The sequence below is a fragment of the Lepidothrix coronata genome, unplaced genomic scaffold (genome assembly GCF_001604755.1).
Source record: "Lepidothrix coronata isolate B3197 unplaced genomic scaffold, Lepidothrix_coronata-1.0 Scaffold163, whole genome shotgun sequence".
In the NCBI taxonomy this organism is placed as follows: domain Eukaryota; kingdom Metazoa; phylum Chordata; class Aves; order Passeriformes; family Pipridae; genus Lepidothrix; species Lepidothrix coronata.
Window position 1 is genome coordinate 1,339,050 of NW_016690343.1, and position 15,336 is coordinate 1,354,385.

The following is a 15,336-nucleotide window of genomic DNA, read 5'->3' on the forward strand; positions in this document are numbered from 1 at the left end:
AAACATCTGTCTGAGAGAAAATAAAATGGCTTAATGCTACCAATTGATTTTATTATCCCATTTGCAAGACATGAAATTATTTGACAGAACTATAAAACAGGCAGAAGTAAATATTACTATCACCATTTAGAGCAGTACTGTGAGAAAGGACATGGTGTTATTAAAGTGCTGCTAGCTTTCCTGAATGCCAAAGGCCAGCCAAGGTCTTTCTGAAAATGTCACATGAAATTTCTTATTCAAAACAGTGTATTTTATGGAACAGTATGTCCACTACATTAAAAACAAAATTACACATTACAGGTATAACCTCTTAAGGGACAATAATATCACTGCTTCATAGTGATGTCTGGAATTTAATTTTGCCTAATTCTAATGAATTATCAAGAAGAAATGAATCTGCGGCTACAACCTCTAGTCCCACAGCCATATATTGCCTTTCCTTACTTATATGTGCATGTTGTCTCATGTGAACCACTATTCACTTTCGTGATCATGGCTCAAATAAAATCAAGTAGAGAAGTGGCTAGGAAAGAAACTTTCTTGGAAGAAGTGCTAATCGGAAGCTTTAGGTTAATTGAGCTTTTAACCAAAATTTCAGCTGAATTTTTACTTTACTACTCACCTATTTCTTTTTTTTTGTCCAGAATTTGAGGCTTTTTTACTGAGTAGTATTAGAGCAGCAAAAGGATGAGGCTGAAACATATCTTAGTCTAAAGCAGTCAGACTGATGGCAGTCCATGATCGTAATGGTAATTATATTTGTTATTCAGATATCTCTCATGATGTACAACTATTTTAGTTCAGTAATGCTTGACCAACATGATGGTTGAGATGACTGGCTCAGTGGATGGGGGGAAAGCATTATCTTGACTGTAGCAAGGGTTTTGATGCTGCATGACATCAGCTAGTTGATGAGTGCAGCCTAGGTAAGTGAGGTGAATTATGTGGTTTAAAATTGCCTGAACTGACAAGAAAGAGGAGGACTTTGGAGTCCCAGTGGACAACGAGCTGAGCACAAACAAGCAGTGTACCGTTGAGCAAAGAAGTCCAACAGCCTCCTGGACACAATTAGGCAGAACATTGCCTGCATGTCAGGGTAGGTAATCCTTCCCTTCTACTCAGCACTACTGAGACATGTCTGGAGTGCTGAGTCCAGTTCTGGGCTCCCAGGTATAAAAGAGACATGGGCATGGTGGATAAAGACAATTAAGGACTGGACCATCTCTTGTATGAGAGAGGATGAGAGAGCTGGAACTATTCAGCCTGAATAAGAGACAGCTCATGGGGGAATCTTGCCAGTGTGTTTAAATGCCCTGATGGGTGTGTGAAGAATGGAGCCAGACTCTTCTCAGTGGTGTCCAGTGAAAGCAGAAAAGGCAACAGGCACAAAACAAAACATAGTTCAAATTCCATTCAAGACTAAGGAAAAAAAAAGCGTGATGGTCCAGCTAGAAAAGATTACCCACAGTGATTGTAGAGCCTCCATTAGTAGAGATATTTAAAACAACTGAATGCAGTCCTGAGCAAACTCTTGTAGCTGACCCCGTTCTGATCTGGAAGTTTTGTCTAGACATTCTTCAGAGGAGTCTTCCAGGCTTAACCACTCTGTGATTCTGCATATTTCCAAATTATTTACATTTAATTCTTTCCTTCCAACTGAAATTGTATTAAAAAGCCAAGATCTTCAGAAGATTAGAGCAACGTTGAGCTGATTATTCACTCAAGTAGATATTGAAACAATATTTATAGTAGCTCAGATGGTCAAAAATTTGTTCTCCTGGTTTACATGACATGTTAATAATCTGATATTGTTTCTTCCCTACAGAGACAGGGGGATTACCAGCTAATGGCAAGGGCCTTGCTCTTCCAGTGAGAATATTTAATTGTATACTTTTGATGTCAACAAATTGTATACTTTTTGTATTTATCTGTGACAGACCTTTAATTGGTTACAATGAGAGGATTACTTAGGAAAGCATCACCCAGAGATGATATTATCAGGTTTTGGTTCAGAGTTGAATTTCATATATCAGGGAAGATCTGGTCCCTTTCAATGGTGTGAATCAGCTGACCAGATATGCCATTGTAAACAAATGCCATCTGGATTTCATATAAAGATTTTAAAAGTGGCAAAGCTGCCTCTAGATAAATTGACTTATTGGATACCAGATCTGTTTTGCTTTGTGGTCCTGCCTTATTACAAATTATTATCCTCATCAAACTAACAAACTATTTTCTGTAGACTATGAGGAGTGGGTAATCCTTCATATTTCTCTCCAAAACAGGTTTTAGTCATTGTGGAAAAGTTGTTTTAGCCACCTGGCCTAAGTCATGTTCAAGCTATAAAAATTTTTCAAGAAAATCCCCATCACTGCCAGATGTGCAGAGCGAGGTCAGTGTTAGGAACTCCTGAGTTAAGCTAAGCATTTCTAATAACATAGAATTTATTTAACAGAGAATTTACCTGGTGTTTTTCAGAAATCTGCAAACTGTTCCTTACAAGCCCTCTGGAAACCAGGTAGGTGCAATTTAGGAATGGGTTTGCCCCAGGCTACTGAGTCCTGCAGAGAGGCAGAACATAATGTCTCAGCCCTGGGTCTGCTTGTCTGGGTTTAACAGGCAAACTGCATTCACATAGCTTGCTGTTTGCTTTACTTCATGACCCATACTCTCTAAAAGAGCCCAACTGCTAAATTCTCAGGGTTGCTAATGCCAGTGTAATTGAATTGCACTTAAGTGTTGGTGTGAAATTTCCACAGGGTTAACTTAGTCCATGAATACATGGCAAGTATTTTAATCGTATTGGCATGAACTACTTTGTCAGTGCACACAAATAATCTGGAAGAAGCTACACAAAAAGAAAAGGACATCTGAAATGCAGGAGTTGCTTCAGTTTGATCTTATTAGTAGCCAGTGGGATGCCCAGAATCCTGCTAAAGACTGAGAACTAACAAAGACAAAAGCGCATTTCTGGGAGGAGTCCCAGTGCTGTTCTGAAGTTAAACGGTGGCATAAAGAAACGCGAAAGAAAGTGAAGACTCCATCTAGACCTCAACAAGGCAAAGGCACAGAAGCCTCTTATTCAGGCTGAATAGTCCCAGCTCTCTTATCCTCTCTCATATGAGAGATGCTCCAGTCCTTAATTGTCTTTGTCCAGCATGCTCATGTCTCTTTTATACCTGGGAGTCCAGATTGGGCCAGATTTTCCTTCAACAGACTATCACCAAGAAGCCTTGGGCTGTGCTGAAGATCTGTCTCATTGGTAGAAGCTTTAGAGGTAACACATGTCCATGGGCTTTGCCACTATTAAAGTACTCCAACAAATGGAGAATGAGAATATTGCTTGTTCATCCTGCATGTCACTATGAGTTTCAATAATATCTGTCTCAATAACGCTTGTTATTTAATAGCTGACTTCTTGTTAGAAGGTTTCCATATACATACTGCATTTTCTGGCAGATTTTGCTAAAGTAAAATTCACATTGGTCCATTGTTTTCAGTCCTGTATATTTTGCTTTACTCTAGTGACCAAAGAGGTCACTATAATGGTGCCCAAGGTTGAAGGTAAATTGCTACAAAGGGTTTTTCATTTCATTTTGCTTATTCCTACATCTATGTTGTTCCATTTTCTCCAGTGTTCGCCCATGTAGTTTGATTTTCCTCAATCCCTTTGTGTGGCCATTCTTTGCCTTGAGGAAGTGAAACACTGAAGACAAAACCAATATATCCAAGGCAGTATCACTTTAGAAAGGTACCAGTAACTTATGCAGAGTTAGAAGTACAGTTTGATTGTTACACTGTGTTATTTAGATTTTTTATATACATAAAAGTAAACAAAGTACAGTAGTTCTTTTAGGACATTCTTAATACAGTGCGTGGGAAATGTACAGACTTCATGTACAATGTTCAGTTAATGATGGTTTGGTGTATTTTTTTGGTCTGTGCCATTGAGAGTGTATTCTTATTCTCAAGAAGTGAAGTATTCTAAAGATACTCTAATTAGCTGGGGAAGCTTATGAAGCTTTTTAAACAAAGGAATTGTAGGCATATTCTTTTGCCTTTGACTGTGCCTGCATGAATACATACTCTCAACAGCATTTTGCCGTAATCACGTCAAAACAGGTTTCAGTTATAGTTTCTCTAAACCTAAAAAGCATCCAGGCTATTTGATTTCTTACATCTTCTCCAGTATTCTTTTTCTCCTATTCTTGATTATTTATTGCTTTATGCTACTAATGATTAAGTGCCTCCGGAATAATTGTCGTGCTCATGTCTTCTGCTAGTAATTTCTTATCAAATCTTCAGCCCTATAATTCTATAAAATGCCTTCTTTTTCATGGCAATATGCAAATTCATGTTCAAAGTATTGTACCCTGCAATCTGTTTCATAGTTCCCCCTAAGTATTTTCTTTTGATTCAATCAATTTATTTTTCATCACCTAGCAACCTCCATATCAAGAAAACAGAAATGAATATCTGCAACAGATATTTTATTAGTTTTTAGCTCATTGTCAGAGACATTTTATACTGTCCTCAGATGAAATTAGAAAGTTAGGGTTTGATGTTGAATAATATATTTATCAGGGAAGATTTTATTCCACTGGGATTATGGTTCATCAAATGAATTTGTTTGCAGCTCAGCAGTCACCTGAGATATTCATTGAAAGTTCAGAACATCTGTGTTTCTCATCAGATTTAGCTGATAGCACATTTGGATTCATTTATAGCAACCTGAAGAAAAGAACAATGTATTTATTCTTAATCTGGCTACATGTTTAAAGGAAACTTGAATTTAGAACTGATGCAATATATAAAGGAAGAAAAAGATGATCTTGGAAAAAAGAACAAAAAATTCTTTAATACTCAGTACTAGATTTATGTAGGTTTATTTGTGGAATTATATTTCAAATTAAAAGGCAATAAGGAAAATATGTAAGGTAGAAGCAGAAAGTTATGAAGCTGGTTGCAGAATTATGTATGATCTTTAAATGGAATTTGAAAATCCCCAGTGGAATTTTATGGCAAGAAAGAACTCTTTAATTAAGGCCATGGTTCCATTTTCATTTTAAAATACTCAGTTTTGTAGATTTTGTACACTTTTTTAATTACATAGTTGTCAGATAATTTCTGTAGGGGCTATTTTAATGCAACCATACTGATGTTCTGAAGAATAATTCACAAGATCACAGTATAAATTTTCCTGTACTACATACATGTGGAAAGATCAGACACTTAGGAATAGTGGCCATGAGAATGGTATACCGAAAGCAGGGATTTCTAAGACATGTTATAAGGGACAGATCTGAAATTCCACTTCTTTCACAGATCTGACTATGCACGAGAATTGAATTGGCAGGTTGTAACAGCTGTGGTTGCACAGGTGACCCTGTGGATTTGGTTGTCTTTTTCAACTTTCTCTTAAAAAATATCTGAGTGCATTTTTAGAGCTCTGTCAAAAGAAAGGAAACTCTACTTTTACATCCCTATTTGCCTTAAGTATTTCAAATTTCTACCCAGTCCTAGGTTTGATGAGTTACATTAGAAGGTGGAAATTTCTTTTGTCTGCTTTTTAAGAATGTGCAGCTAAGACGGAAAAAATATTTTAACTGGTTTCCCATCTCAGGAGTGATGAAGTTTTTTTCACTTTTCTGCCATTAGACCACAAAAAAGAAGAGGAAAAAAAGGCAGGAAGAGAAAGAAATACAAAAATCCTCAGAAAATGACAAGTGTACGTCTATATATTTAATGATAATTTAAGGTTTTGGGTACTTACTTATATTTAAATGCTGTTTTCAAGCTCACAGCTCTTCAGTTACCCCCACCTATGCTGGCTTTTATAAAAGCAAGAATTATGGGGCTGAAATATTCACAGACATAGGAGAAAATGTGGTCAGATGAATGGTTGCGGATGAGTCAGGCAAAGGGATTTTGTCTCTCAGGCTGCCGGTCCTCTCCCCAGCCCACATCCCTGGTCTGCTGGCAGGCTTATATGTATTACAGTCCCTCAGCTCTACAGAAACAGTCTCAGTTTTCACAATATCCAGCCAAAAGGCTAATACTGAAAGCAGAGTGTTTTGACAGGAGCAGATAAGGCAGTGGCTGTTTTTTGGGCTCTGGCCGTCTGGGATGGTGGTTTCACCTGGAGCACAGAGATGGCTGATTGCCACCTAGATGACAGCAATGACTTTTATTGGTTTTTTTTTCAAGTTTCTTAGCTTTAACAGCGTTTATAACTATTCTGTCTCAAGCAGAAACTGTAGTGATTTCTACCATGAATCAAAAGAGCTGTTGCTGCTGCTGTCAATTTGTGTGGTCTCTGAAACACTGAATAACAGAAAGCATTTTTAAAAGGTCAGTCCCACGCTGAGAAAAGAATGTGGATCATAAAACGAAATCAACTGACTTTATATGTTTGGTATATGATGTTAATCAATGCTTCGTAATTTACTGATTTTTACTTAAAAAAAAATTCTCTCAGTAATTGTCTGCTACTGTTTTTAGTATTTAGATGGAATGGGATTTTAGCACCATCAGAAATCTTCTTCCTTTTTCCCTCATTTGACAGAATGAAAACATTGTAGTCACTGACAGAATCTTTATTTTACTCAGGGAATGCATTTTATGAAGGTGACACCTAATTCTAGCATAAACAAACACCCATCACCAGTCATAAAACTGAAAAAAAAATTGATTCTTCATCTGTTTGTTTTTGTTTGGTTTTCATGTTCCCAGTCTGTCATTTAGTCGTAATAGGACTAAACAGAGGCAAGCAAGGAAAACAAATTTAGCTGTGAAGCCCTGTCAGTGAACTTTTTTTTTTCACCAGAATAATATATGTGCTGTCATGTATCTGCAGTTTCACTGTTAATTCAACCTTTTTTGCCTGACTGAATTCATTGCATCATTAAAAAACAAAAAAAAAGATGGACAGGTCATAAAATCATATAGGTGAAACTATATACATAGTTCACATATAGACTTACATATATAGACCATCAATTACAGCATCAGTAAGCTACTTTACAAATTATTTTAACCTTTCCGAATAAGATCACACTGTGGAACTCTTGTGCACATTCAAAAATCAGAAAGGACAATATTTGGATTTCAGTCAGCATCTACTATTTTTCAAATTTTCAAAATTTTCCTCACTGAAAAGTCATCTGTGGTAGCTCTACAAGCAAACAATTCTCTGTGCTTTTAGAGGAGACATTCCTAGTATTTTGCATACTTTTTTAGTTGCATTCTGGGACATGTGGTCTTTTGAAGTAAATTCTTTAAAGAAAGGTGTGACAATATTTCAGGATCACATCATTCACTCTTAAGGTACATCAAATTTTGATGATACAGAAACAGACAAAATAAACACAACTTCCCCCCCACACACCCCATAATATACAGAACATTTGGCCATATCCTATTTTCCTAAGAGCCATCTGTTCCTAGTGTTGAATGGGGGTTGTATCACTGACCTGTTCTGTGACAAGCTGCTAGATGATCTGAATAAAGTAAAATTTTGGGTAAAGTCCATTAGGACTATTTGAGAATTATGTTTCCTGAGCAGAGATTCAGCCAGGTACTTGGATTTTGTTCATAATCCATAGTTCTTAAATACCTAATCACAGAAGACTCAGATGAACTGCTAGTACTACTAGTCAGAGACAATGTCTTAGCTCCATGTCCAGAAATATTAGTGTGAATAAGTTGACTGATGTGCTTCTTTTCACATTGATATAACAAACTTGTGTTTGTTATATCCCCACAATGAATATTTCTTTTTCTTCAGTAACATATATTAAACCACTTCAGATGTCTTTCTTGATTTCTCATTCTTCTGCTTCATGCTGTCAGCTTTCTTTCTTAGGTGGTCATAAACCAAGAAGAAATGACAAAATGCTCTCCTAGTTTTACACTATTCCCATACTCTGCAGCTTAATAGTATCTTAACTTGTATTTATTTTTACCTTCTGAATATTTATTTCCCAGATGTCTTATGAAAATTTTTTTCTTACTGTTTGGGTGAAGAATTTTGAATGGAATATCTGTTTGTTTTAATGAGATTTATGAAATATGCTGCTCTTCCTCAGATCCTGGTTCTGCAAATGCACACGTACACACACACACACACACACACACACACACACACACTGTTTTTAGTGGACTACCTTGGCTACTCTTCTTACTAGAGCTGTTAAATATATGTTTATGTCCAGGCTTGAGCTCATGCAGGAGAAAAGATTCCTCTCCCTCCCCTCTGACCTGTGACAATGTCACTACATGGTAATGACAGAAGTGGGGCTTCTGAAATTTGTCAGCTTCTAGACAAAGAAGAAATCTTGCTCTTGGCAAGTTGTCATCTTTACAGATTCTCTGTTACATTTTGACAAATCTTGGCTAGATCTGCAAGTTCTGTGGCGTGAAATACAGCCTAAATTGGTCTGGCAGGTACAACAGATGTGTTCATCATAAGTCCTTGGTTTTCTGTAGTAAATTAAGACATGGTGGTGTGAGATGTTAAAGAGAAATATGGCTATTTGATGAGTAAAACAATTCAAATTTAGACAAGATGGATTAAATCTTTGATTCTATCAGCAAGTAAAAGAACAAACTTAATAATCTTCTACGGGTCACTTCTTCATCTACCTAACCTGTTCTAAGTATTTTACCTTGTTTGGTCCTCACATTATGTACTTTTGCTGGCACCTATGTTACATCTACACGAAACTCGTAGGACTGGTTGAGTTTCATCTGCTGTTCACCATGCTGTAGTTTACAACAAAACTAGAAAACCTTGCAAAATATTCATAAGAGTAACAATTTTTGACTAACTGCAAAAATCCACTTGGTCTCATCAGCAGAATCTATGGGGTCAATATACTCTTTAATAATAAGTATGTACTTGTAAATTTGTTTAAATAATAAAAGCGGAACTGAACTTTAATATCTAGGGTAACATTCTATTACTTTTCAATATTTTCCTATTTTTTTATTATTATTAATATTGATATGAATGCTTAAATCACAGAATTTGAATTAAGCATTTTCACCATTGCCAAAAAAACCAGTGGAGAGACATTATGTGGAAGTCATAATTTTAAGACAAAAGAAAATTATATCTAGGATTATAATTGGTCTTCTAACAGTCATCTGGATGACTGTGGCCAAACCCTTTTTGTAGCTATGCAAAATATAGCAGATGGTCCTTTCTGATTTCACATCACCTCGGCATAACCTTCTTAACTGATGCTTTGCTAATCCTCATTCTTTATGAATCTGCATTAAAACAGTTGGCAACGTTTCCACTTCCACTGAGCAAAGATTCAAGATTAAGAAAAAGTGCTGAGAGAATGATTCATGTTTTACTGGAATGTCATTACCTATAGGATATGTATTTAGTAGGATAAATGACAATATTAAATAGCTGACATATGTGACATACGTCCTTATTTTCTGTTCTGCTTTCATCCTGGCAAATTTCTAAGCCTGGTACAATATACAGACAACTCAGTAGGTATTGAAATTGTACAACTTTACCACTCATAAATCTTCATTCTTCATTGCAGAACCTATGCATAAACTGATCATCAAGCTTTTGGAGTTTATAGCTTTGTGTTCAGTTGTGGTACATGAGCTACATAGTACATCTGCTTAATCATAACTCATAGTTAAAATTATTCATGAGATTCTTCTTTTTTAGTCTTACAGTAAAAACTATTTCTAGACAATTGTGGGTAATTTGACTAGGAATCTCTGCTTGCAGTGATTTTTATTGAGAAGGATTTCATGGATATAATTTTTTTCCCTACATACATTTCTGGATATTAGAACTGGTTGTGTTTAGGACTTCTCAATTCCGTTTCAGGATGGGATTATCTGGAATTCTGAGAATTTATTGGGGTTTTTATTTAAAATTAAAAGGCATAGTTTATTACTACGTAGATTTAAGTACTAGACCATTTCAATTTAGAGAACAGTCCCTAACTATAGAGATAAACATGTTACAAAGTGATGTCAGATTATAATTTTCATACAGCCTGTCTGGTTCACCTCCTTTCATAGACCCTGTGGTCTACCTACTGCTTCATGGATTTTTTTACTGTACAAATGCACTCTGGAATGGTATCCTGGATTTCAAACACTAACTATAATTTAGTCTCAAAACACTCCTGGTTGCATGTTTCAGAGTGGGGGAATCAAGGTGCTATGAAGACAGAATTATCTAAATGTCAGAAAATATGAGCATTTCCATTTGTTTTAATCAAAAGCAATTAATATGTTTCTTTAAAATCTGCTCCCAACTAAAAACATATATCAGTTCAATATTTACAAAAAAAAAAAAAAAAAAAGGCAAAGAAAAGCTCTTAACTGAAATGACTGCAAAATCATGGTGGTATCATTATGAGGTGGTCTTTTTTCATTATGGATGTGTACAAGAGTACTGAACTCTTTCAAAGTTCCTGGACCAGATGAAACAAGCAAGCAAGAACAATTCAGTTACTTTGGCATCTGTACTAAGGTCATGATGCCATGAGAGAAACTACAGACAGGTCATCATTCAAAGTTGAAACATTGAGTGCTAATAACCATCTGAGCAGAAGTTACTTCATATATAGGCATGTAATTGACAAAAATGTGCTTAATACCATTTCTCTAATAGGATGGAATACCTCAACACTAAAGATAGAATTGAGAACGGAAACAGAATTATTTGTGGATGCTTAACAGAATTCTTTTAAGCTAAGATATAGATGTAATTTATGTAGAATTATTAGAATTTAGAACTTAATAGAATTACTATCACGTTCTCAAGAAATCACGTAGGCTTACTTGTTATTTATGGTCAGGGATCTGTGGTCTGCTTGTCTTCAAAATGTTCCATGAAAGGATGCTTTGGGAGCAAAGTCATAGTTTATGTCAAAATAATAAATATATGTCCTACAGAAATTAAATGTGCAGTTACTAATAATCATGTGGTTACCCTCAAAATAAATACTGTTCATTATATTTCTTTTTTTCAGAACAATTGAAAGATATGAAAATTACTCTTGAATTTACATTTGTTTCATGTAAGGAAATTGCTTAGTTAGATTTTTTTTAATGCCAAGTTCATGAACTGCATAAGATTTGCCTTACTAACTCTCCAAGATAACCAGAACAGAAGGTCATGTATGACTTTCTAAAATAGTTTCTGAATGAATCATAAATATTTACTATGTGCTTCTGGTTTTATTTTTTACTTAAAAAAGTTATCTCATTAAAAGAATTGCTTGTCCTTTTAGCAACAAGACATAGTTTTCTCTTTCATTTAGAATCCTATAGTAAGGGACATGTAACAGCAATCTAATGTGAGAATGTTCATATAGCATTTTTTTAATATTTGTATCCTTTTCCAAGTCTCTGGGTAGATATATGACATTTTTTATGATAATATCTAGCACTAACATGATAACTTCTTGGCATTTGAGAATTTCTTTCCCTAATGTTTAAGCAGAATATTTGTGTTGCAATTTAAGTTAAGCACATTTTATTTTTTTTCTTGTCCTCTCTGAGAAGTCAGAATACTTGATGCCTGTCATTTTATAACATCTTTATTGTTATTTCCTGACATTTTATTCTTCCATGCGTTATCTTTTCTTGCCAGGTTCTTTTATTGCCAGCTTCACTTTCTTAACTTTTAATCACTCTCTGTCATTTAAAGTTGTGAACTCTATACTTTGCTTGTTGTCTTTTTGAAGTGAGACAAAACTCTTGAAGCTGGGTTCTTAACAGTGTAAAATAAATGGGATTATACTAATTACTGATTTTACACAAAATGCTCCTAATAATGTAATTCAAGTCTGCATTTGCTTTCTTGTTATCTTTTTTGAAGTATAATCTGTTATTTAAGATATTGGAGTCAAAATAGTTATCCTCCATTTTCTACTCTTTCTTCACAACTCATTATTTGTCTCCATTTAAGTGCCTGTATATATCTTTATTCAACTATATAATTGATGCCAGTCTAATTTTTTCAATTTGTTCAATTATTATTCCTTTCCTGAAATATACTTAATGTTTCATTTCCCAAGCTTTAAATAACTCTTAAATTTGATTGGGTTGCTGCCTTCTTTTCAGTTCTCCAGTCTAAGCATTTATTTGAATACCAAGAATGCTAATTAGGATTTTCAAGGCACAATTGAAAACTTAATAGCCCAACATGGCTTCAGTCATTAATGATGTTTCACTTGGACTGATATTTTGACTTGTACTTTTCCATGTAGTAGTTTAACTAATCCCTGATCTTTGCATCCTTCTAAAGGGTGTTTCAGGTAATTACTAAAATGTCCTAAGGGGATAATACAGTCAGTGTAGTCTTCTAAAAGGAATCATGTGAACAGCTGGATATAGTTGGAGGAACAATATGGTGTAATACACCTCTATTGTGCCACCTTTGTCTATAGACCACACTCCCCGTTACCTGCTCGAAGACCTGGAGAAGGACCATTATGGTTGGTTATGGTTAAGTCTGTCCTTTCTAGTTCCCCATTCCCCACCCTCCCATGGCACTGGGTCCACAGGCAGGACAGGCTCACTAGCCTTCTGGCAGTCATCCTAGGAGAAGGAAAACTCTAATTCCAAACCCGGGCAGATGGAGCTCGCTTAGCCCTGTGAGGCCATCCATCTAAGAGAAGGATACGCTAACTAAACCTACATCCTAAGGACCTCGCTAGGCCCTGGCAGATGAACCTTAGAAGTAAAGGGTGGGTCCAGTTCTGCACATGCTGCATCTCACCTAAAAAATCCGTTGTGCAGGCTCGAAGGCCTTACCCACATTTGTAAAGCCCTGTAGCAACAGGCAACAGTTGAAACGGCAGGTGAAAGGTGCACTGGAAGCCACAGACCCAACCCTCCATGCAGGCGGTTCAGGACATTGGTCGCCTGAGGCTGACCCGGAGATGACAGTGTGGGTCCAAATCATGGGTCATTTACCGCCACCACCTGCGACTCCTGGAACACTTCCATCAACACTGTCTCTGTACAATCCTAAACATCCACTGGTCAGATTATATGACTAATATGTCTGTTCTAGAACAAGCAGTAGTCACAAGCATTGAGGCCATGTTGCTGAGAACGCACCTGCGTTGGGCAGGACACGTATCCAGGATGAAGGACCACTGCCTCTCTAAGATCTTGCTTTCTGGTGAACTTGCCACCAGCTGCCGCAAGAGAGGAGCCCCGAAGAGGAGATACAAGGACTCCCTGAAACAACATCTCAGCCTCGGCCAGATTGATCTTCATCACTGGTCTACTCTGGCCTCCAGTTGGGAGGTCTGGAAACACACTATCCGTAACGCTGCTGCTTCTTTTGAGAACGCACACAGGATCACTCTTGAGGAGAAAAGACAATGCAGAAAGAATCGTGTCTTGCCGATACCATCGAAGGAGTCTTTCTGCTGTGCCTTTTGCAACCGGACTTGTCTATTTCGCTTTGGCCTCTTTAGCCACCAGTGTGCTTGTAGCAAGCGTAGGTAGAGCCCTTCCCAAATTGTTGTTCGTGAAGCCTGGCCATGGTGATGGCACTGGGTTGTGGACTTCACTGTTAGCTGGGACTGAAAGGGCANCATCCACTGGTCAGATTATATGACTAATACGTCTGTTCTAGAACAAGCAGTAGTCACAAGCATTGAGGCCATGTTGCTGAGAATGCAGCTGCGTTGGGCAGGACACGTCTCAAGGATCTTGCTTTCTGGTGAACTTGCCACCGGCTGCCGCAAGAGAGGAGCCCCGAAGAGGAGATACAAGGACTCCCTGAAACAATATCTCAGCCTTGGCCACATTGATCTTCATCACTGGTCTACTCTGGCCTCCAGCTGGGAGGTCTGGAAACACACTATCTGTAACGCTGTCTCCTTCTTTTGAGAACGCACACAGGATCACTCTTGAGGAGAAAAGACAATGCAGAAAGAATTGTGTCTTGTCGATACCATCGAAGGAGTCTTTCTGCTGTGCCTTTTGCAACCCGACTTGTCTATTTCGCTTTGGCCTCTTTAGCCACCAGTGCGCTTGTAGCAAGTGTAGGCAGAGCCCTTCCCAAATTGTTGTTCGTGAAGCCTGGCCATGGTGATGGCACTGGGTTGTGGACTTCACTGTTAGCTGGGACTGAAAGGGCAGCAGGGACCCAGAATGTCTTTCCTGTGAGCAACAGTCAGTCTTCCGTATGTTACTCCCCAGCACTGTTTTAGGCATTTCCAGATGCATATTTAGAGATTTTTGCTTCTCACAAGCTTCATCCACGAATTCTTTCAACTGGTCGTTGTGGTTCTGCATCCTTTTTTACAATGCCCCTACTTTATATGACAAAATTTTTAGAAAGTGATTCATCTAGAGAGCACTAGCTCTTTGCATTCAGTAAGGACACAAGTTCACGTTTCCTTCCTGGCCCTTTTCAGACAACGCAGGAAAAAAGAACTTGTGAGGGAATTAGAGGCTAATCTTGATGCATGTTTCCAATGCTTACTTAGTGTATCTCTGAAGAACAATCTTACTGACAGTGAGAACATCTTCAAGCCACCTTGCTTCCCAGAGTGCCCACTAATTACAGCTGTGGAGCTGCCAGCAGAGGAGCACAGCTATTTCTGCCCTGTTTTCTGATGAAACTTTGCTGACACCGGAAAGAGTTGAAGCTGCTACAAGGAGAAGTAATGTTTACTCTTTGAACTGCAGCATTAGGGCCTTCTTCCATGTCCAGATCATGAAGAAGACCAGATCAGACCATAATATCTTATCAGACCGGGCACAGATAATTTGTGTTGGTGCTCTTCTAGTTTTTGGGAGGGGTTTGTGGTATTTTGACACTTTCCTCAGATTTCCCCTCCACCATCCATCCACAATGACTGTAAGACTTTACTGATTCCCCTTGGTAAAGCTTCAGAGTCTTCCCCTCTTTATAATATGACTTATTAATAAAATGTCTTACTAAAGTTACAGAAGTCAACTGTTAAGCAAAACACTTTGTCCTCCGTTTCTTCTACAAATGATTTATTCTGATTTCTTTAAGGCTTTCGTCTTGTTAAGACTATGTTAAATACATTAGGATGACCCTACCCTCCGATATGAAACAGAAAAAAACCCACCAGATATTTTCTTGGCTGCTAATTTTCTCCATTCTGTGTCTGAATCTCCAACTTGCCAATATAAGTCTGACTTGTGAGCCAGAAGACTTAAGTGAAAAAAGGTGCTGGGGGACTCAAGCATCTGGAGGAAGGAGAGAAGCACAGCTTAGTTAAAATACACTTTGTTCAGGTGTATTTGTTGTTAAACTGAAGTGACAGCTAGTCAGGCTGTTAGCATGTAAAC